Below are 20,680 nucleotides of genomic sequence, written 5' to 3' on the forward strand. Positions count from 1 at the left end.
CACATTGTACAAACCTATGTGGCAATAAGTCATAGAACCACCCAAAGTGGTTCAAGCTTAATGGACTAGGTACCTCCACTAAGATCCGTACCCAAATACACTGGATCTTAAATGCTGGTGGGATGGCAAATTAGCCAATCTATGACTATGATGACTAAGGCCCCGGGTAAAACTTTGGTCTTCTCCAAGCAAGCAGAGAGCACGTAGGGTCTCAAGTACAAAGATTCAAAAAAGTGGTTGCAAATTATGCACTGACTTTTTTGAGAACTGAACGGGTCATTTACCAAAATAAATAATTATACTGAGTCACAGACCGCCCTGCGTAATGAATATTCATTAGGCAAGTTGAAATTTGTAATTCACAATAATATGTCACAATCACAGGGATGGTGGCCTGCAACAGTGACAGCAGACTACCATGTCTGTAATAGGCTTTAATTACAGTAAACTTTTTAAAAATCAGCCTGTTTTCTTTTAAGGATATGGGGCTATGTTTAAACAAAAAGATTACTTTTTCCTAAAAGCTTGTTTGAGAGTTGCAGTGTCATACTGGACCAGTGTCTAATCCTCAACATATTTTATTTTACATTCACAAAGGGGAAGGGGTCTTAGGAGACCGTTTCCCTTTTGTGAATGGGTTGCCATCAGAGAGAAAGTACCTATTTTTGCATTGTCACACCCATTTCTTGTTTACTGGTGTTGCAGGACTTTGAACTCTATACTAGGGCACTGCTGTCCATGCCACTGTGTATGTGTTGTGACTCCTATTTTTTTTTTTTTTATGACTAATACTTCATTGGCATATGCTGTGCCATCCACTAGGCTAACAAAAGAAATACCGCTTCAGGTCTACCGGTGTAGCCAGACTCATAAAGCCTTCAAAACTGCAGGTGAACCAGTCAAAATCACAATTATTTTACAGGAAAATAACCCTTCTTTTAAATATTAAATGACACCGCTGAGTAGGTCTTGAAGCCCATAAGGCTGGGTGCCCAATATTTAAAAATTGGTATATGTAAGAATTTAATGTTGCCATGTACCTGCGGTGACTAGCTCTTAAAAGCTATTTTCATTGTAAAGAGCTACAGCTGACCTATGAGAAAAAACAATGTTCAGAATTAACTTATAACTCTGCTATCTCTGGTTTGTGATGCGTTACTGTTTCAATTCAAAGACTAGTTTTAATGTTTAGTAAACATCCAACCCAGAGGTGAAGTTGCAGTTTTAGTATTTGTTTAGGAAATGTGACCTTAAAAAGCTAGTCTTTGTCTGCCTGAACGTACAGTTGGTCAATTAGCATTAGCCTGCCAGCTGCTGGCCTATCAGTGTTTCCGTTGATGAGGTGTAAAACCTGTTTCCAGATCAGAAACAATAGCTTAGGCCTTTTAGCAGGAAGACCTAGGTGGACGGTCGAGGCCTGTCCATTTATAGTTAAGTGTAAAGGAAGGCCTGGGAAAGAGAAGCCATTTGTCCTGGGTCTTCAGCACCCAGTATGAAACAGCCATGTAGGATCTTGAGGTGATCCCAGAACAGTGTTTTTGTAGCCAAGGCAGATAGAACTGCTCATTTCCCTAAATACAACCACGGCTGGCACATAAGCCACCTCCAAAGGCAGAGAGGCTGTGCCACCTTAGATTTTACTCTGTATTGTGTAAGGGTTTGCAAAGAGATAAAAAGGATGTGCTGCAAAAGTAGGAAGGGTTGCCCTTGGGAACCCTTTCCTAATTGGTTAGGGAGTGTACAGGAGATGACCTTGCCCACTAGCTAAAACATTTTACAAAATTGGCACCTCACCCACAGCTCATTGGAACATTCATTGGACCTGCGGTACAACAGAAGAAGACTGTGCCCGTTTTTTTAGACCTATGGTTAAAGCTGAAGTGCTAGACCTGCTCCCACTTGTAACCAGGACTGAGAAGAATGTTCGAAAGTTCAGTTGGATGAACTCCTGCAGAACAATACCGTAGTTCAACGCTCAGCCTCAGAAGAGGGAGATGAAGCTAGACCTGAGTTTGTCATTCTTTTATATCAATGTCATATGATGCTAATTTAGCTTGTCTCTAGACTGCAAGGAGTTTCAAAAATCTGATTTTTCAATTTTTGCCGGCCTAACCCAGAGTTAAGGTGGCAAAGTACTTTCCTTTAGTGGCTACTAAAACAACATACACACAGGATTGACTTTTTTGTCACTTTTTTAATGCAGTACTGCAGCCCAGCTCCTCCTGGTGATCATACAATATAAGGACATTACAGGACTCGAAAATTGAGCTGTCTGTGCTGACCTTCTGTTACCAAACTCATCTCTATTTCTTGTTAGCACCGTGAGGAATCAATAGTTGAGGCAAAGGATTACTCCATGTATACAGGTAGGTCAATAGGAGCAGAAAGAAGAGAGCACGTTAATAAGGGCAATGTAGATGATGAAAAGTAGGTCCTTGGGTTCTTTCCTGAGGTCGGGAATAAACAGACCAGTCTAAGACAAAGGGGTAGATGGTTCAGCATGGTCGAGGTGAATGAGAAAAAGGCTCACTGACATTTCTTTTTTAGGTCTCACCTCAGCCAGCGCATGCGTTGCTATGCGAGAAATTCAGTAAGCAGGTTTTTAAAGTGCTACCAGAGGCTTTTGCCGGCCACCAGCATGCGGTTACGCGAGCGTGCATGTGCGCAACAGACATCTGGCATTCCTCTTGCTCTCCCATGCCTCAACGCACGCCCCTCCACCACCACAGAGCGTGTCTTGCGTGCCTTTTTCACCCCTCTCACTCTCACGTGTGCAGCTGCCACCATTCCTCTCGCTCTCCCTTGCCTCAACGCACGCCCCTCCCCCACCACAGAGTGCATCTCGCGCACGCTTTTCAAAAGTATGGTCTACCTACTAATACAACCAACAGTTTTGTGCAAAGAGAAACATTTTTCAAGTACAACGCATCTTTTTGACAGAGCGTAATGTGAATCAATGGTACAACATTGCTCTACATTCGAGTAAAGCTGTATGCAGGCAGCTTGAAACACTTATGCCTCTCTGCCGCATGTTCCCCTATCGTACGACTTCCCTCTCGCCCCGGCTTTCTCCTAGGTGTAAAGGCCCGGGCTGCTCACCTGCAGCATCCTTGGATTTGCTCATCTTAATTTTATCCTCTAGCTTGGGGGATATCCTTCAAACCACCCCGTGTTTAGTCAACAAGCGCCAAGCATGCTGGGACCAACGTACACGGCCCTTGACGTGATGCTTATTCCCAGCCATTTTAGGAGGGGAATAATTACACGGGGCCACTGTTGAGACGTATCACTGCCAGGTTGCAAGTCTGCGGCAGACATTCGTGGGCTTGGTTATTGGCTTTTCACCGGAGGTGACGGCATCGCGCTCATCCCCCCATCTTCCACCCCCGCACGTTGCGAGAATCTAATGCTTTAGAAGATAAGACGAAGGAGGTGTCCATTTTATAACTGTTAATTTGTCATTGATCTGTTATGTTATTAGATGGTTCAAGCTCACTGATAATCAATTCTTTTGTCCAAATCTAACATTTTATTTTTAGTATAATCATATCTGCCAAGGTTTCAGATTGCTGTGTGTGACAGTTCCACAATTTAAGTGTAATTGAGTGACATTTTCATGACTATGAGTGACACTTTCTCGTGAGCAAAATTAAGTAATAAAGACGGGGTAAACATATAAATATCAGAAATGTACACCAATTTGAGCAACGGGAAACTCTAAGAAGCTCTAACAAGCATTGGCATAGCCAATAGGTCTCACCTTTGGGACCTTTTAAGTATTTAGTTATGCAGCACAATATCCTTACTGCAACAACATTAACTGTTGCATGGCTAAACACTTATAAGGTTCCAAAAGCAAGACCGATTGGCTATGCCAATTCCTGTTTGCCTTGAGATTCATGCTTCTAGTGGTGTAGAAAATGCAATAGAATGCTTGATGGTTGCTTAGGTAATCATGTTTGTTCTTATTGATGCAGAGTTACCTAGCGTGTTTGTTCTGTGACTAGGAGTCATTGGACTTCTATCATGTTGCTATGAGATTAGAATCCATCCAGAGAAAGTCAGCTATTGTGCTATGGAGCATGTGCACGGAGATCTGATTGGTACTCATGTTGGAGCAGGCATGCACCATCCCACAGCAGATAACACACAACTATTTGTTTGTCAGAATATCAATGACAAACAAATCAGCTGACATAAATATTGTGTCTTATCATTCGCAAAAATATGATCCCATTGTGTATAGATTTGAATCATTAACCCAATGAGGTGATATTTTTGTAAATTATAGTTATTTTTGTTAGACGCTGTTTAGGCCAGGATATTTTGGTGCCATGCCACAGAGACATGTGATTATGGCACTTATGGATTAGGAGTAAAGAATAATACTGAGATGACAGAAAACTTTAATTTGTAACAAGAAAACACTGAGTTAGGAAAGGCTAAACTGGACCACAAAAGCCCAGCACCAAGACATAAATGGCCTGGATATTAGAGTCGAAAAATACAGGCACACGTACTGGAACATGACCATATATAAACAGATGGAATATAAGACAGGTAGATCTGTATCTGAGAAATGGAGACACATGTAGGAGGTATTCAGACAGTGGATTAACGGACAACCACTCTGGATCTAAATCACCGCAAGTAATGAACTCACTAGGACCAGGAACACTCCAATACAATGCTAGAAAGGAGACACAATGTGCTAGAAGCATACTAAAGTCAAGGGCAAGATCACTCTACTCATTATTTGGAAGCCATCCATTCCAGACAGCTAATGACATCCAGGTAAGACCCAAGTGGCACCCTGGCTCATTTTTCCTATAGGGACAGCCATTGGAAGAAATATAAATAAAATGGACAGAGGTCACTTAGAAAGAGAATCCTGGACAAAGAGAGCAAGAAGAAATGACCACTCAGAAATGTACATATGTCAATGGGATTAGGGTCACATCATTGAAAACAGTTAGGGCATAATTATGAATGGGGTTGCCTCGTGCTTGCAACACTCAATTTGATGCATGCACAACGCAAGCCCAAAATGTGATTTATCAAACCATGCAAGGCCACCTTGCATTGCCCTGAGTGGTTCGATAAATCAGGAGTAATGCAACGCAGCACAAATTGCTTTGTTGCATAACTCTGCACCAGGGAGAAGAGTCACGGGTGTTGAATGGGTGTTCACACACATCAATGGCTTTTGACACATTCCCAGGTTTACCAAAAGTGGTAGACCTGGGAAAGCGTTGTAATTCTTTGCCTTCTCTGATGAGGCGTAACACGGAGAAGTATCTTTACTTCTCATTGTACCTTCCTCTTTCTGAAACACACATGGAAAGAGCAAAATGCCACAGGGGATTGTTTTTGTCCTGGAAGGTCCCCCTTCCTGCACATAAACATCCTCCTTACAACGCAGGCACCCTTGCACCTTGTTGCTAGGGTGTCTGTGTTGGTTCTAGGCAGTCAAAACGACAGAGGGACAAAGGCAGTAATGTGCTGTATAATTTTTAATACGGTGCATTCCTGCTCTTTCCCAGTCACACAGGGCAGCACAGCAAGGTGACTTGCTGTGATGCATGACTTTGCCATAAATATTGCCCTTAGAGCACAACACAATAAAATACAGCACAACACGGCACTTCTAAATTATACATTAATGAAGAAGAGGATGGGTACCAGATGGGCACCAACCCTCTCTGTCACCTTCTTGTATCAACTGACACAATATCCAGCAAATATGGTTCAACACTAATGTTATAGAATACATAAAGTAAATAGCTAAGATGCAACACTTCACAGGACTATGATTTGCTCTATAAGTTGTAAGATCAATGACATTAGCATTTGAAACTCGGCTCAGGAACCATGAAAAATCTTACAAAATACATAATCTCACTTACCAACAACTAGTAGCATGTGCTATTCAGAGCAGAAGAACACAGTTGTGAACATCTAACTCCTAAGTGAATGAGCTCTCTTACTAGATAATAAACTATGTATTTACTATCACAACATTCATGTACTTGCCTATATATATGGTAATCTATTCTCTTCTTACTTGATTCAATAGGTCATATGTTCCTGGAAAATGTCCAATATGGGACTTCTCCAGGAGATTGTGGCTGATACCAACATCAGTGTATCAAGACCTTCCACATTTGTTCTGCTGGGTATACCAGGCCTTGAAGTGTTTTACCATTGGATTGCTATTCCGTTCTGCTCAGCCTACATCATTGCACTTGTGGTGAATGTCATCCTTCTCTTTGTTATCAAAGTAGAGCACAACCTCCATGAGCCCATGTACCTCTTGATGTACATGTTGCCCAGCAGTGATTTGGTTCTTGCCACATCTAGCATGCCATAAATGCTGGGCATTCTTTAGTTTGATTCTAGAGAAATTTGATGTGATTTCTGACTTAACCAGATGTTCTTTATCTATTCATTTGTTATGATGAAGTTATCAGTTCTTTTGGCCACGGCTTTTGACAGCTATATAACCTATGAAATCTGTTGAGATACACATCCATTCTTACCCACATACCTATTGGTAAAATAGGTCTAGCTGTTATAACTAGAGCTGTGGTATTCATATCTCCTCTTTCATTTCTTCTAAAGAAGATCCCTTTCTGCGGATCCAATCATATCCACCATGTGTACTATGAACACATGGCTGTGATAAAGCTAGCATTTGTTGACATGACCTTCAATAACACGTATGGCATGGATCTAGTTTCACTTATTGTTGGTTTGGACTTGTTGTTCATCATTCTGTCCCACACAGGGAGATCCTAAGGATTTTGGGGGCCCTGGGCCTAACCTATTTTGGGGGCCCCTGTTCAGAACAGCTTTGAATTTATGCCTTCTTTGGCCAGGTCACAGACAGTGGAGAGGTACACTTGTCCAAATTCTTAATGTGTTTACATCTAATATCCAGGGATAGCGAAGTGTTTTCAATATTGCAACACAGCTGCAGCACACTAATATTACTGCAAATAATCCCTGTGACACCCTCCCATTTATCATATGTGAGGACCTATTTTGATCTAAAAAAAATTTTTAGGGATGTTCCATGAAACACATTTTCTGCAAAATATCTGTGATAGATTTTAACACATCACCTACATTAAAAATAAATGAAAGGAAAATGGTGTTTAATACCATCTGTTTAAGAATTATTCAAGGTCATCTGGACAAGACTCTGCACAACAGACTTGGCTCTATCAGTGGGCTCACATAAAAGGCTGGGGCCCTGGGCCAGAGCCCACTTTGCCCATGCTTTAAAATGTCTCTGGTCCTACATTATGATCCTTCGGGCTGTCTTCAGCCTGGAATCTAAGGAAGAACGCATGATGGTGATTGGTGCTTGTGCCTCACATATTGGTGCTATTTTAACATTGTATGTGCTAGTGTCACTCACATCTGCAATGCACAGATTGTCTCACATTATCCCACTTCATATATTCATATTGATGACCAATGGGTATTTGATGGGGCCACCCATGGTAAATACGATCACTTATGGGATTAAAAAAAAACAGCTGCGAGAAAGTGTGCAGAAGCTGCTCCGTTTGACAACAAATTCTGATAAAGCCTGTTTGCGGCAAAGGGCCTACTTTATGGTTTGGCGATGGTAAGTAAGTAAGTAAGTAAGTAAATATTTTATTTGTGCATGATTAATTAAAATCTTTACAAATCGAGTAAAAACATTATAAAAGGAAATTAAAAATTGCAAGGACAATTAACCAGAAGATGTTTAAAAGTTCTCTCTGTCCTGTGAATTTGCCAGTGTGATTCAGATTATAGTTTACCATTATTAAAGTCAACAGTCCTCAGGCTCTCATGTATCTGACCCCAGCGAGTTCAACATTTTTTACGACCTGACAGTTTAATTTTGTTTTGCTGGGATTGAAGCAAAGTTTGACTGCCTGTCTACATGTCCGGATACCATGAGTTTTGAAGGAGTCTCGCAGGAATTTGCATCTCAGATCTTTCAATTTAGGGCAAATGCACACTGCGTGGACAATGTCTTCCTTTCCGACTTTGCACAGGCGGCATTGTGGTTGAAGATTTTTCCTTATCCAGGGCGGTAAGTGAGGATATACAGGAATTACGCCCAGGCGCATTTTTAAAATTTTTTCTTTCTTTCTTAGGTTCATGCCAACATTAAGGTATGCCTGTGGTTGCATTGGTCCATAGTCATTAAGGATTATCCAGCTGTGTGCTTTTTTTGTCAGGGCCTCCTTATCTTCAACTGTGGAAATAAGTCTAACTACTTTTTTGGCTGTTTTTTTAAACGTCACGTGGTCTGTTGGGATGCCCCACAAGTTGGATAGGCCCAGCACTTCAAGAGAGTCAATTAAGTACTTCCTCGCTGATGATTTTTGATGCCGAAGTGTCTCTTCCCAGATGTTAGAGTTTAGGGAATCTTTATCGGCGTTGCGTATCTTGTGCCAGGCAACGACATATGCACACCGTCTTTCTAGAGTTTGTTTCGTGATGCCAAATTCCAGTCGTATTTGTGCAGAGGAAACTTGTTTTGGCAGGTTAAAGATGAGCCTGTAAGAGTTCGATATGACTATGTCCAAGAGGGTGCCATCTTTCCCTTGAAGGGGTTCGCTCCCGTAGGTAAGTGTTGGTTGTAGTTTTGCACGAAGTACTTGAAGGAGCGGGTAAAAAGTCAGATCTGGAAGTTTTGTCTTTAAGGATTTTAAGGCAAGGGAGGTTGCCATTCCTTTGCCTCGCAGGGAGTCCAGCTGAGGTTTAAAGGCGATCTTCGAGTCCAGTATTACACCCAAGTATTTGTAGGTTGTTACATTTTCCATTCGTTCTCCATTTATGTGCCAGTTGTATTCCCTTTTCTTTCTGTAATTTACTGCCATTACCTTAGATTTATTGAAGTTTATTTGCAGAGCGTTTTTATTTGAAAAGGCGTAGGTAGTATTTAGCAGGTGCTGGAGACCTATGGGTGTCTGGCTGATAAGCACCAGGTCATCTGCGTACAGCAGGTTGGATAGTGTGGTCTTCCCTAGCTTTGGTGCGTGGCAGAAGCTTTTATCTAGTTCGCCAGGTAGGTCGGCTAGGAAGAGATTGAATAGTGTTGGAGCAAAGACACAGCCTTGTTTGAGGCCCTTTGTTGTTTTTATTGGTTTTGAAATGTGTGTGTGCCTGCACCAAGTTTGATTTTAATCCAGGTGTTAGAATGTAGTGCTATCAATACATTTAAAGGTGAGCAGGTATACCCCATTTGACCAGTTTTTGCCATAACATGTTGCGATCTACATGATCGAATGCAGCAGTGTAGTCGATGAAAGAGAGATATAAAGATTTGTTGTTTTCTCTTGCTGATTCCATCAGTAGAGTCAGGGCCATGATGTTTGTGATTGTTCCTTGACCCTGACGGAATCCGGTTTGGGTGTTCGGGATTACTGAGTTTTCTGTGGCCCATGAGGTTAATTCCTCTAGTATGTTCCCTGCAAAGTATTTTGCTTCTACATCAATTAACGTAATCAGACGGTAGTTTTTTGGGTCTTTTTTGTTCGAGTGTTTATAAATTGGGCTAATTATTGAACCGTGCCATGACTCGGGTAGTATCTGAGTAGTTTTTGCGTAATTGAATAAAGGTGTTAAGGCGACGCTCCAGAACTCTACGTCGTTTTTGTACAACATTGATGGTATGCCGTTGGGTCCTGTGGCTCCTGTTGGTCTTCCTTTCGCTATTTGTCTTCTGATATCATCTGTCCCAATAGTCGATTCCTGTGGGTCCGAATCTGTAGAGATGTCTACGTTATTCTTTGAATCGTTCGTTTTTAAGAGGAGGATACTACATTTTTTGTTTGTTTCTCTTTGGTGATAGCCTAATCCTTCCGCCACGTCATCCGTTCTCAACCTTTTTGGCGCTTCCTCTTTGGCTGTATCCTCACTATTGAAGTGCCTAGCTAGATAGTTTGTCCACGCTTCTTCTGTGATGTTTGAGTCTATGCCACGATGGTCTGGATTTTTTATTTCCTTAATCATTCTCCAGAATTTGGAGCTATTTTTTTGATTCGCTTCGTGGAATAATTTTGCCCATAGTTGATCGTTTTTATTTTTCTGTTTCTCCCATTTCTTCTGTTTTAGTGATTTTTTAGCTGCCCTCAGGGTTATCTGCAAACCTTTGTTATCTGGATCTTTCCGTATCTTTCTCAGTGTATGATTTATTATTCATTTTTGGATCTTCATTCCTGGAGAGAGTGATGTTTTATTTGAGTTCCCCTTTTTGTTTTAAAGCTTCTTTGACGATCCTTTTGATAATTTAACTGTAACGTTTTGGATGAAGTTTTGCCATTCTTCTGATGGTGTGTTTAGGCACTTTACTGTTTGAGTGTATAAGTATTTTACGTCGAAACTTATGGTAGTGATGTTGTTGGAGTTGCATCGGAGTCGCCTTAAGTTTGATGTTGTATCTATCACAGGACCTGTGTATGGCTCTGCATTTAGTAATGCTCTTGCTTTTATAGAGACTTCTTGGGGGAGGTGATCACTAAGGTCGCTTACCCCTATCCTAAATGTTGTTATCATTGGGAACATGTTTAAGGATGTAAAGGTGTAGTCCAGATGGGAAGAATGTTTATTAGAATGAAACGTTGGGGCCGGTGGATTGTCGCCAGCAAAACGCCCATTCAGTGCCCTTAGGTTGAGGTCTTCTAGTTGTCGCAGTAGTTTCTTTGAGTTGGTTGCTGATTTATCGATTTTAGCCATGCGTTGTCTTGGTACGCCCCATGCGGTGCTAAGTTCTTGCTGAATGTTATTGTCATATTCTGTGTTAATTAGGAACATATTGAAGTCACCACCGACTATGATCTGGTCGGACAGGTCTCCTTCGGAGATTTTTTGCAGTACCTTTATCAGTTCATTTGCTGCCTTTCGTTTTTGTGTTGGATGGATATAAGTGTTTATTATTATGACCTCTTGAGTGTGTTGTTGTAATGTTAACTGGATTTTTACCGTCAAGATTCCACTTGGGGGGTTATGTAAAACTCTGTGGTTCTTATTGTTCCTATTGTGGCTATGGATGCCAGAATGGCAAGACCTCCTGATCTGCGTCCGAAGGTAGAGTTTTTGCTGGCAGGGAGAAAGCATGATGTAAACCCTTGAATTTCAAATGGTTCTTCCTCCCAGGTTTCTTGGAGCAGCAGGAGGTCAAATGAGTTTAGATACTGTAGGAATTCAGGGTCATGTCTTTTACTTGCCAGACCGTTGATATTCCAAATGCAAATTTTTATTTGTTTGGCTTTATCTATAATGCTCTCAGTGATAAGTCCCCTTTGTCAATTTGGAATATTGGCTGTGTTGATGGTTCGCTGGATCGATGTCCACTTCTGAGTGATATTTGGCAGATTTTGGTCATTTTGCATGAGTTCCTGTCCATTAACCATTGTTATCCCGGGTTTGGGTTGTGCTGTCGGCGAGAAACTCCTTGCTCCTTTTAGCACAGAGTTGGTCTTTTTTCGCGCCGATGATCTGGGCGGAAATAAGAAAGGTGCCGGGTATCGAGGTTGTTCTACAAGTCGTAAGTCGATTCCCCAATTTTTGAAGATTGTTTTTTCTTCCATTATCTTTTTTACTGTCTCGGGAGTGTTCCAAGTTGTTTTTGTCGTCTCTTGGTGGCAGGTGTCATTGCTGGGAATGAATTCAATTTGAAGCAGGTCTGAAGAGTAAATATTCTCTAGGCTTGTTATTGAGTGAAGGAGTTTAAGAATGTTACCCCTGTTCAATATGTCATCCCTGCCAAGGGACGTATATTCTGGTACAAAGAGGATGACAGTAGAGTTTGCTTGATAGGTGGTGTTTTTGGGATTTGGTTGGAGACACGCGTGACTGTTTTGATTGAACTGAGGTTGACGGCTTGGACTGCTCGTAATTGGGTTATTTGATTGGGCTCTTAGTGTGTAATCGACTCTTGTTTCGGTTGTGTTACTGTTAGTTGTGCTGTTTGATGGTTGAATAAATTCTGTATTGTTAATGAACTTTGTGATAGGCATAGTTTTTTGTGTTAAGTTAAACTTGGCTGTAGGGTCGTCGATCTTTCTTGGTTCCCAGTTTTTTTGGTCAAGTAATTGTTTTTTTTTTCCGGTTGAAGTTTCTTGGTTGGGCTTCTGGTTGTCTTTTGAGCTATGGCATGAAAAGAGTTGGCTAGCCGCTCTTGTAATCTCTCTTGTGCCTCTTGTTGCGGTGTGCGTGGGCGTGGCTCCATTTCCGTTGCATCTATAAAACTTTTGCTATCTTCTTGCTGTGGGTTGAGCTGTTTTTTGGTGTAAAAATTAGCGTTTGATATGAGCTTTTTCCTCCCTTTCCTTTTTTTCCTTCGAATTTTGTTCTGTGCTTTGCTGTTCTTTGCTATCAGGTCGGTTGGGGTTATTATTTGATTTACTGGTTCAACACCTGGATCCTTTAGCTGGGTTGAAGTAGGTTCCCAGCTCTCTGCAGTTGAGTTGGTGGTTGCTCCCAAGACCACTGTTGGCTTGGGGTCCTGCGATTTTTGTTTTGGAATTGATGCTGCATTACAGTCTTGCGTTTGAGGGATTGTTTCCCGCATCAGGTCCCCTAGCATAGATGGCATTGTGGCTAGTTTGTCTATTATCAATTTGCAGGAGCATGGTTGGGACGGTGACTTGATCGTGTAAGTCGCTTCCTGGCCCCTTTTTATGAGACCATTTAGTTCAGATATCTTCCCCTCAATGCCTAATATTGAAGTGGCTATTGATTGTAGGACAGTAAGCTGGGTATTCATTTTTTGCGATTGGAACTCTAGTGCTTTAGCTGTTGTTTGCAAAGTATTTATGATTATAAGCCATGGAATTTCAGATAGTGGATTTACCGTACTATTGCTATTCCCCTGACTTAATAAGTTGTTTGGTTCTTCGAATAGAGTATTGCGCTCTGGCCTAAGGTTGTAAGAGGCGATAAGATCTTCCCATTCCTGTGTGGCCATAAATGTCATGTCATTTTCCGCGGAGCTGGTCGTGGAGTTGAAGTCGCTATAGTGGGATAGAGTACGACGCATTTTTGATTTAGAGTCGATTGTCCCACTCTTGGCACTTATATGCCCCCAGTGATCTGTTTTTTTTCTTATTGGGGTCTCTATTTGTGTAGTGATGATGTTAGTCAGTTGAACTTGTTGGTGTTGTTCTTCTGACGTTATTTCTTGCTTGGTGCCCAGGCTATCCCAGATTATGAAATTGAATTGTTGCCCCTTTGGGGAATTTCTATTTGTTTGGTAGGGTAACACGTCTTGACTGTTCCGGCTGTTTCCGCCCTTGCTGCCCTCTGTCCTGGGTGGGCTTCGCAGATTCTGGTTCTGGTTCTCCTGGCTGTCCCGACTTTCCTGGCGCAATTTGTTAATTTCGGTTAGGTGGGGCTCCTCCTTAAAGATGGAATTTGGGGAGTTAGCTGTCTCAGCGGGTTCGCCAATTTTTGGTATGTTCTCTCTTGTGCGGACATCCGTGTCCGTGTCACGTTTGTTAGCCAAGCTTTGATAGTTTCTTCTGATGGCTCCTTGGTCTACCTTTGGCGGTGAGGTTGTCAGACTCCTCAGCGCTGGCGATGTTTTTGTTACTGGTGGATCGTCTGGTGTGGTGCAACTGCTCCCCCCTATAGGCAGTGAGGTGTCATTTGTGTGACTGTCGGAGCGAGCATAAATGGCTGCCCCGAGTAGGAGAGGAGTTTGCAGACCCTCTATACATCCAGTCTTAGAATAGATTGCTAATCCTAGGTCTTTCAGGAAGGAAAATTTTGTATATATCTTGGGTTGTTTCCTTTTTGTTTCTAATGGTCTCTCTATAGAAATGAGCTCCTTTGATTCGCTAAGGACTTTTGGATGTGACTTGGTCTTGGCAATTAGGGGCTGCGATGTTAAGAGGGATGGGCCTGGTGCGGCGACTGTTGATAGTTCCGATTCCGATTGTTGTTGTTGGTGGACCATGATAGAACTCAGGTTAGTGAAGCTAGCCTTTAATGATATGTTGTCCTGCCCTTTCCTGTTACTGTTTTCATTTGCGGTTGAGGCTAGAGTTGATGAAGCCGTTAGGACGTTTCTTTCCATCTTAATTGAGGTGTTTTGAGTATCCTCTTCAAGGCCTTGAGGGCCTTCTTGATGCAGTTTAATGTGCAAGTCAAGTTCTCTCTTTTTCTTCCTGGACTTTGTGGGGGGATTTGGATTGGGATTGAGTAGCAATTCCCTGACTCTGCCTGATCTCATCCCTGTTGTCTTGGAGGCCCAGTTTAAAGTTTAGAGTTATTGGGTTATTGGGTAAGGTTGGATTAGGTTGGATAGATGTATTAATCCGTTGAGATTAAGACTGAAATAAAGTGTTGGGTTTTTTTTTTCGTTTTTTTTAGGTCTTGTGAAGCTATCAGAGCCTTTTTATTTTTCAGCCCCCTACGGCTCCACGCAATGGAGGGGCAAGCGAGGCAAAGCGTGGAGAAGAAAGCAGAAGGCAGAAGAAGGCAGGAAGTGCACACAATCAACCCTTGCCAGTCAGTCCCCCAAACTCCCCAAACCCCCCAGGTCCAGATCCGGTTCGTTTGCTGCTTCCAGATGTGCAAGTAGACACCTGGCGTCGTCTGTGGCAAGGAGAGCGAGGGCAGAGGAGCCGAGGAGCAAGGGAGAGAGCAAGGGAGAAGTAACTTGGGGGACTATCACTGACAATCGCTGACAGTTCCCTCAGAGGGGTGACAGGTCGAAGCAAAACACAACAAAACAACGAAACAACAAAACAGGCGTCAGGAGATTGCTCCTTACCGCGCCCCTGCTGTGTCCTGCTGTGTCCCGCTGTGTCAGCTGTGCCAGTTACAAGTCCACCTCCGGCTCCATGTTCTCCGTGTTCTCCCGTGCGTGCGCCTCGCCTCAGCTCGCTCGCTCGCTCCGGCGCCGCTGTTGGACCAGTGAATCGGCGAGTTGGCGAACCGGCGATGGATCAGTGGTCGGCTGTCCTGTCCTGGTTTTTTTTGCAGCGTCGGCTCGTGTCGGCTCGCGGGTTCGCGGGCTCGCAGGCACAAGGTTCAAAGCTCGCAGTCCGCCGGCTCGCAGCTCGCAGCTCCGCAGTGTGTAGGCTCCACCTCCAAGAGAAGGACGGCCGCACAAACATGCGATGGGGTAAAGGCAGTTAGGGTGGCAGAAGACTTTACATCCACCACCCTTCCTTTACTCCACCTACCACATTTGGAGTTCACTGCCACACTTGTGGTAAACTCTCTGGTGGCTCATACAAAGCCATTTAATATTTTATTTTGGTGTGCGCCCGCCCATTGATGATGGTAGTTTATAACAAACTTTTTAAAGTTGTTTATTTTCCTAGACCAAGCTCCCAAAGTGGGATAACTTTTTAGAAAAGAAAAAAACGAATGATGCGGACATCCTGGTGGTTTTTGCCTACAGTGCAAGGGTCATTTTTACTCTCCCGCAATGCTAGGATCTTTATAAAATCTGACCATCCACTCTAAATACGGTGGAAGGTCAGATGGCTTACCTAAGATGGCCATTACTGCACAGGCCATTGGAGGAAGGTTTAAGATGAAAACGAAAATGTTACTCTGTCAGCATAAAGCTGTGGTCCACCTGATTCTACAAGAGTCTGGCGGACAGGGTACTCTATCAGCGTTGTGACATTACAGGCAATCTATAAATCAGCGCCATATTCTGCCTTGAGACCAGCAATTGATACTGCAGCAGTCCGGGTATGAACCTTCACAAATGGGTAGAAATGCAGCTCTTGTCTAAGATAAAATAATGCTATCCAAGCACAGTATGCAAATAGCATTTTCATCATGCATCTGCAAATTGTTGTGAAGAAAAGCAATTGGCCTGTGTTCTTTTCCTGGGCTGTGAAATTGTAATAAACTTGGACTCTTCAGAATCCATAGAGTGGGCTTCAGAAGTACTGTGTATACTGGACTATAGGAAAAGGGCAGACCCTATGGAAAGCTAGAGGGCATATTCTTCGGATTGAACACAGCGAATCAGACCTCATTAAAGTGCAGTAGTAGCTACTACCAGAACCGGGTGGGGAGGCCAGGGCAGGGGGGTGGGGTTTGGGACAATTTCTTTTGTTTTTTAAACACACTTACCTGTGATGGTCTGCTGCTGCCTCTCCTCTGTCTTCTTCTTCCTGACTCCTGTCCCTCAGCAGGATGAAGGAAGCAGCAGCAAGCACCTGGCTCCAGCCTCCCGATAGCCAATCACAACGTTGCAATGCAGAGTTGTGGATTGGTCTGAGCGCCTGGATTGGTGCTCAGCCAGGGAATAGGGGCCTGGGCATGTTCTCCACGCCACCTGTAATGCAGCCTGCATGGAGAAGATGTGAAGAGTGCATGAATGTTTGGCCGCCCGAGAAAGCTGGCCAACAGTCATGTGCACTTAGGAGTGGGCAACTGCAGCAGAAGAAAACATAAATTGATAATAATGCAAGTTATTATCTTTTAATGTTTCCTTTACTTCACTGCTGCAAAGCAGTGGGGCGACGCTCCTCCGCCTTAGCGGAGGAGTCGCCACTGCTTAAGTGCAAACATATTTACAGGAATAGAGGAGCCAAACGTTTTTTGCCCAATATTCAATGCAATTGCGAGCTCTATTTTCATACAAAACCACATTAGTGTCAAGGTGCTCTGAGAAGGGTACAGGTTAAGAAGTCAAAATAAGGTTTTCCGTTAGGCTAGACTATTAGCTAGCTGCCATTGTACTGCCGCACTGCGTACTTGGAGAACACTCCTCAAATGCGAATCAGAAGCCAAAAACCCCGAGTAGGTGGTGCAATCTCACCCTATGAATGGACAATTCTTTCCTGACAGCTAAGATCTCTGCTTTTTGCTATGTTATGACTCACTCTGTACAACATGGGCTTGACAACACTGGAATAAGAACTCTACCAACACCATTTTGTAGTGGCTGAAGAACCAGAGAGCGTTTCGTACACCTCCTCACCACTTATGTCCTACTGCTCACACCACGGATTGCGGTTTTACACTTGTATGGTGAGTGTAGGCTGCCATGATGCAGGGGGCTCATAACTGGCAACATTAGTGAGCTTTCCATCAGCAGACAGAGTTTCACTGAGACATGCAACTCTGCGGCCATGAGACTCTTCCGGAGCATCACTCATGGGTTTCCTGGCCATAGGCCACAGCTAAACACAACCTGTCTGCAAGAGCCTGGCATCTGCCACCCTGGAGCAGAACCAGGCGAAGTTTCTGGAAAGCCAGGGGAGGGGGTGTGGAGGGTCTGGTATAGATGGAGGGGGGTGCAAGGCCCGACGTTGGTTCCACCTGCAGAGGCAAGGATGCTTGAGACATGGGAGATTTGGAAGAGCAGTGCGTGGGATCTATTAAATCTGCTCAGATGATGGCACTGGAGATCCAAAGCACCACTGGCATTGTATATTTGTTCACATAACATATAACATGTGTGTGGTTGTGTGCGTGTGTGTGTTTGTGTGTGGGTGTGATTTTAAATAATCCATAGATTTAATGTTCTGTACCTTTCACCCATTTCACCCTCGCACCTCAGCTCCCTGGCCAGATAAACTGCAGATTTTTAAAAAACAATAAAACGCTATCAAATGAGGTGCCAACAAGTTTTCTTTATGCAGGTGAACATTCATAGGTTTGGACCGCCCTCTATAATTTTCAACAGCCTAATAGCTCACATTTTTTTGACTGTATTGATTTTTCTAATGTTGCATCATCAAAAGTGCAATGTGCTTGACTTAGTCAGCTCAAAGCTGCGTCTTGTACTGAATTCCTGGTTGATTTGAAATGATGAAAACCCCACGTATCCACATACACTAATATTCACTTAACATGCATCTTAGATTCTAACTATTCTCTCATGTTTTTTTTTTTGACATGTTTTTATTAGGGTTTTGCATATATTACATCATAAGAAACATTCACAGTTATGAACCTGAATCACTGTACTGTAACATCCTGGGCCATTGAGAAAGTTATAGTGTGTGGAAACTGTAGTCCATTAGCCGTTGTGCCTTCCGTGATGGCCCGAGAGACCTGTCTTCCCCTATGCCGGTTCCATCTGGCCCCCCTGTCTAACGCCCTGGTCGTGTCTATATCTTCCGTCTCGATCAGGGGTAACTTTATCTACCCATCTCGGTCTATGTAGCGTCCCTTCTTGTCTCAAATTCACTATCATGTTGTGTAACTAGAACAACAGTATGTAAACCGCCAACTGGGACTATCTACGCCTGTGAGGCGGCTTGGAAAGGGCCCTGGGGTAGGGGGGGGGGCCCGAAACTGGGTATGGTATGGGAGGAAGGGAGGAAGTGGGTGAAGTATGGAAGGGGGGGAGGGGGACGCGAGGCCGGCGGACGAGGTGCTCCTACGACAGAGTATGTACGGGTTGGTGGTAGGTGTATGTGGTGTGTTTTAAGGCTCCCCAGGGGGAGGGAGGGGGTGGGTGGTCGGGTTGCCACTTGACGCCCGGCCGGGGACTGGGCTCGCACTCGCCTTCGCCTCTGGGTATGTTGTCTTTCCTAGGGGTTGTTTGTGTCCTCCACCGATCTGGGGCGGTCAGGGGGAGTCGCCGGGGCGCGGGGGGTGGGCTGTGTCGTGTCTGGGGCGTCCCCCGTTATGTCTGCATGCTTAAACAGGATGAGGAGCTGTGCCCTTCGCCTCCTCCTCTCGCAGCAGTTCCTCCTCCGCTGCTCCCCATTTGAGTACCGCGCCCACCCACGCCGGGCCAGACGGCCCCTCTGGGGCCCTCCAATGCATTGCGATGTTTCTCTTCGCGAGGAGAAGGGCCAAGGAAGTGAATTTCCGCTGTACCTTCGCGGATTTTCTCTTCGGGGCGATCCCCAGTGCACATTCCTCCCATGTGGGGGTGGACTGGAGTTCGGTCGTGGCTCGAATGGCTTGGTGTACTCCACCCCAGAAAACGTTGTATGGCTGGGCAGACCCAAAACATATGTTTGAAGTCGGCGTCCACCTGGTGGCAGCGGGGACATTCAAATTGTGTATCGGGGTAAAACCGGTGGAGTTTGGCTAGGGTGAGGTATGCCCGATGTAGGATATTAAATTGAATATTTTTAAAGCGCGCGTTCCTGGACACTTTTTTCGGTGACTCCAGGGCTTTGCGCCACTCCGTATCGTGGAATACCCTGCCTGCGTCGTCTTCCCACGTTTCCCGTAGTTTGTCTAGGGTGGTGTCTGTGAGCTCCCGGATCGCTTTATAAAGCCAGGTAATGAGGTGGCTGCCTGCTCCCATACGCAGCACCGCGTGCAGCACCGGATGTGTCGGGGGTTCCCCATTACGCGCGCGCCAGAAACGGTCACTACTCATCAGCAGCTGTCTGTGTGTCAGAAATTGCCCTTGGGGGAGGTCGTGCCACTCCATCAACTGCTCAAATGTCCTCAATTGCCCTTCTTGAAACAACGCCTCCATCTCCGTGATCCCGTGATCTGTCCACACCTGGAGGGCCCTTGCGGTGAAGCACCCGCTCCGTCGGGGGAAGCCCACCAGGGGGAGCAGAGGGGAGTATAGTGGCTTGCCCGTTGACATGTGATGGATCCTCATCATGCATCTGCGGGCGATTGTGACCTGGAGGGGATGCGTGCGCGTCGGTTTGGAGCCGGGCATGAGCAGTCGGCGGATCTCAGGCAGAGGCAGTTTGCCTCCCTCCGTGATCGTCTCCCCCACTTGTCTCTCCGCCGTCCAGTGGGACAGCCACTGGAGCTGTGCCGCGAGGAAGTATGATTCAAAGGAGGGCGCCCCCAGGCCCCCGGCCGCCGTGGGGAGGTACAGTGTGCGCAGCGCTACTCGGCGTCGGCCGCCCCCCATATCAGAGCTGTCAACAGCGAGTCCAGTTCCCGAAAGAAGGACCGCGGTGGGATAATAGGGAGGTTTGTGAAGAAGTAGAGCAGTCTCGGGACCATGATCATTTTTGCCAGAGCGACACGTCCTATGGGAGCTAGTGGCAATGTCCTCCAAAACCCTACCGCCGATCGTAGGCTCGTCAGTGCTCCTCGGTGGTTCCCCTCGAATAGGTCACCGGGGGAGTGATATAGGCGCACCCCCAGGTATCTGGGGGCCGTTCCATCCCATCTCAGCGTCTGATCGCCCAGCGTTATCTCCAGGGGTTCCGCCTGGGCGCCCAGAGGGAAGATGGACGATTTCTCCCAGTTGACCCGGAGTCCCGATAGTCCCTCGTACTCTCGGAGTGTCGTCCAGATGGGTGTGAGGTCGGCCATGATGTCGCGGACATATATCAGGAGATCATCCGCATATAATGACACACAGTGGGTGACGTCCGCTATGGGTATCCCCCATGCCTCCCCCTCCCGTCGCAGTCGGATGGCCAGGGGCTCCATCGCCAGGGCGAAGAGGAGAGGAGAGAGGGGGCACCCTAGCCTGGTTCCGCGGGTCACCGGGAACGGGAACGGTGGCGATATAAGTTTGCCAAGTCTCTTTCTGGAGGTGAGGCCTCCGTACAGGAGCCGAGTATAGGCTAGCAGCGTGGGACCAACACCGATCTGCTGCAAGACCTCGAATAGGTACCGCCACTGCAGGGTATCAAACGCCTTCTCCAGGTCCAGGACCAGGCATGCTGCCCTGGGAAATCGTCTTTTCGCCTGATCCTGAACGTGGAAAAAACGGCGCAAGTTATGTGAGGTGTTGCGCCGGGGAACGAAT

General features: G+C 45.1%; 1 pseudogene; it reads left to right on the plus strand.

The window, feature by feature from the left end:
• The first annotated feature begins 6,103 nt into the window (after nt 1–6,103).
• On the plus strand, nt 6,104–11,245 carry LOC146806148 (olfactory receptor 52K2-like; annotated as a pseudogene).
• The last annotated feature ends 9,435 nt before the right edge of the window (nt 11,246–20,680 follow it).

The sequence above is a fragment of the Triturus cristatus genome, chromosome 8 (genome assembly GCF_964204655.1).
Source record: "Triturus cristatus chromosome 8, aTriCri1.1, whole genome shotgun sequence".
NCBI classification, from domain to species: domain Eukaryota; kingdom Metazoa; phylum Chordata; class Amphibia; order Caudata; family Salamandridae; genus Triturus; species Triturus cristatus.